We start from the raw sequence: 3,767 nt of genomic DNA, 5'->3' as shown, positions 1-3,767 counted from the left end.
AAATTCTTTCCTGAATCAACTAAAATACCTGAAGAAACCACTTTATAATATATAGGCAGACAGGAGGTCTGGGAAATCTTGCGGGGGGAAACCCTCATCTGGCAGCTACATATAGAAAGAAAAATGTCAGTGTCCACAAGTTATATTTTAAATATTTTAAATATATCCCCCCAAATACCTTAGATCAGTGGTTCTCAACCTTCCTAATGCCGCGACCCTTTAATACAGTTCCTCATATTGTGGTAACCCCCAACTATAAAATTATTTTTGTTGCTACTTCATAACTGTAATTTTGCTACTGTTATGAATCATAATGTAAATATCTGATATCAGGATATTACAAATTGAGCATAATTAAAGCATAGTAATTAATCACAAAAACAATATGTAATTATATGTGTTTTCCGATGGTCTTAGGCGACCCCTGTGAAAGGGTCATTCGACCCCCAAAGGGGTCACAACCCACAGGTTGAGAACCACTGCCTTAGATAGAAACTATCACACCTTAGATAGAAACACATGAGAAAGACCTTGACAAAATTAAAGTATAATCATTATTTAAATTATGAAGATTATCTTATTTTCTATCTTATTGCTTTTATTTTCTGATAGAGACAAAAATTGAGTGATAAAAACAATGAATCATGGGAGTAAATGTATCTTACCATTCTAAAAAGTAAAAATCACACCATCTAAAAAATCTGAGTTAAGTAGATTGGAATATATGCTAAAATTATATTAATGTGTTTTCTCTAAGCATCCAAATATAGTTAGCTCTCTTCCATACCTATCTTGTCATATATATATATATATATATATATATATATATATATATATATGCCATCGCAACTGAACAGATGACTGAACAGGCTGCATGGGGCAACCAGGCTGGCAGGGGGCTTAGTGAGGGGTGACAAAATGACCAAGCAGCAGGCTGCGTGGGGTTACCAGGCCAGCAGGGGGGCAGTTGGGGGCAACCAGTGTGGCCAGGGTGGGGGCAGTTGGGGACGATCAGGCCAGTAGACAGAGGTGGTTAGGGGTGATCAGGCTTGCATGAGAGGCAGTTAGGGGCAATCAGGCAGGCAGGCAGGTGAGTTGTTAGGAGCCAGAAGTCCAGGATTGTGAGAGAAATATCCAACTGCCGGTGTAGGCCTGATCCCGGTTGACCAGTTGCTATGATGTGCACTGACCACCAGGGGGCAGACACTCAACATAGGAGCTGTCCCCTGATTTTCAGTGTGCTCCTACAGTGAACGGGATGAGCAGTATTCCCACAGTGGGAGCAGCCACTCAGAAGGCAGGTCCACAGTTGCTCGGCTGACCGGGATGAGCGGCGCTTCCACAGCGGGCCGATCTCTGCAGGCCACACTCCCCACCAGTGCACGAATCTGTGCACCGGGCCTCTAGTTTTTATATAAGGGCACTGAAACTTATTACATTGCTCAATGTATGAAAGTAACCAACACTGTATCTATAGAGGTATTATAGTTATTTGTTTTGGTTTGTCCTTTGAGGGAAGTTGAGGCCACCGGATTAAGAAAAGGAGGCAATGTGATGTAACAATGGATTTGTGCTGTCACTGCATTTGAGCAATTTCTACAACCTGGTTTTCAAATATATTATCATATTATTACTAGAGGCCCAGTGCACGAAAATTCATGCACTTGGGGGAGGGTCCCTCAGCCCAACCTGCACACTCTCACAATCCAGGACCCCTCGGGTAGGGTTCCTAGGCCTGGCCTGGGGTCAGGGCCTATTGGGGCTTTCTTTCCCCTGGCTGCAGGTAGCTGGCCCTGACCCCACCACTGCCACCGCTTGCCATCTATGCAGCACCGCCCCCCCCCCCGCCCCCCTGTCACCAGTATTCTCCCTCTGCAGGTGACAGGCATGGGGTGCGATGGCTTGGCTGGCCTGGGACTCCCTCTCCAGGGTGATTGCTGGCCAGCTGCACACCTGCCACAGCGTCACTAGCCAGTGCTTAGGCCTTCCTCTTTCTTTGTTTAAGTAAGAGTAATGTTTTTTGAGTGATACAGATCTGAGTACTATGAAGGGTTTACCAGGATGGAAATGCACTGCACCCTGCCCCTGCTACCCCCAGGACCCAGAGACTACAATATTTTGAAGTTACACACAATGGCCATAACTGCTGAATAACTGTTGGTAACAAACAAACCATAGCATATTTATACTGTATCACATCCAGTGATTATAGAAATCCATTTATGTATTGTTTGTATAAAATCTTTCTTTCTGTAAAAAATAGTTAAAAAAATAGAAAGTATAAGAAACATGTGCAGTTGAAAGTCCCGCTAGGACAGCCAGTCTGTAAACATTCAGTGAGTATGTGCTTCAGAAGGGCACCCTTGACTCATGCCCACAGCAACTCCAGCAGGACTGGCGAGGGTGCGCCCCAGCTACCACTCCAGACAGGACTGAGCTGGACCACGGTGGGTGGGTACAGCAGGGCCTGGCACTATGCCCTTCTCCAGCCTTGCAGGGAGAAGGGTCAGGGTCAGGGTCAGGGTCAGGGTCAGGGTCAGGGTCAGGGCTGGGGGCAGGCAGATTGCAGTTTCACTCTGAGTTCCATACTCAGCCTAATTTTGTTTGCAACTCATGGCTTTTCCTGGCTGCTCAGAGGTCCTTTGGTGGTGCCCTGGTGGAGAGGCCAGAGAAGTGCCCACAGCTGCCTGGTTGGGCGTCTCTGTGGCCCAGAGCCTCTGTCCTGCCTCCTGCAAGCCTGGTCCCGGGCAGAACAGTCCCCCCTGCCCCTCAGGACTACTTTGGTCTCAGTGCTTGGTCCTGGGTTTCATCAGCCTGAGTTTCTTCCCCTGGTGAGGCTGATCTGAGTTTCATAAAAAAGCCTGACCAATGCTGGCTGTGCTGAGCCTCATTGAAGAGTTTTTCATGCAGCAAGGAAGAGCCCTCTGGGACCCTCCTCCTCCTCCCTCACCTCATCTCCTCCTCTTCCTCCTTCCAGCCCATGGTCACTTCTCCTTCAGCTGCTCCAGCAGTGGGTTGCCTTCTGAGTTGGGGGTCTTAACGCTGTCGGTCCTGACAATGCAGGTGGGGTGATGCTGGTTGAACATCAGGATGAGCTGTTGCCGCTCCTGCCTCAGCTCCTCCATCTGGGTTTTAAAGCTCCGCATTCATGAGCTCCAGCCACTCACATTCCCGCTGCAGAAACTGCGTCTGCTCCTTCTTCTTGTTCCCGCATCGGGCTGCCGCCACATTCTTCTTTTCCCAGCGCCTTTTCCTCCGCTCCTCTTCCTCATCTAGCTCACTTTTCACAGGTTGAGGCCTCTTGCCCAGTTTCACCGCCAGGAAGTGCAAAGGGGCAATCATGGCCCCAATGTAGTGTATGTCAGCTCCCCTGTAGTCAGGGCCAAGCTGGGGATTCTGGTCATGGGGCTGAGCCCTGGCAGAGAGGCCCCAGTCATGGAAGGGTCTTGGATCTGCCCAGGTATCATAGTAGGAGGAGTGGCAGTCCAGCCCTGCAGAAACCACGGGGAGAGGCTGCAACCCCGGGGCCTGGGCCAGGCTGCAGGTGCCATGCCTGCTCTGGAGCCACCATGGCGCCAGCCCCCCGCTGCAGCGTCCACTTCCGCCAGAACCTCCTGTGTCAGCCGCCCAGCATCCATCCCTCCCACAGACTGTGGCCTGGGTCTCCCTTTTTGTTTTTTTAACTTTTTTTTATTGCTTAAAATATTACAAGGAGTAGTACATTTGTCTCCTTTTTTTTCCCCTTGACCTTTCCCTGGCCTCCCCTA

The 3,767-nt window shown here is 49.0% G+C and overlaps 1 pseudogene across 1 annotated transcript; it reads right to left on the bottom strand.

Moving 5' to 3' along the window:
• Window positions 1-2,984: 2,984 nt before the first annotated feature.
• Window positions 2,985-3,467, bottom strand: LOC308514726 (jun dimerization protein 2-like; annotated as a pseudogene). Its single transcript has one exon. The product of its transcript is annotated as a jun dimerization protein 2-like (transcript).
• Window positions 3,468-3,767: the final 300 nt, after the last annotated feature.

The sequence above is a fragment of the Myotis nattereri genome (assembly GCF_964212035.1).
Source record: "Myotis nattereri genome assembly, chromosome: 2".
Taxonomy (NCBI): Eukaryota; Metazoa; Chordata; class Mammalia; order Chiroptera; family Vespertilionidae; genus Myotis; species Myotis nattereri.
The sequence above is the reverse complement of the archived record's forward strand: the minus strand, read 5'-3'. Positions and strand labels throughout refer to the sequence as shown.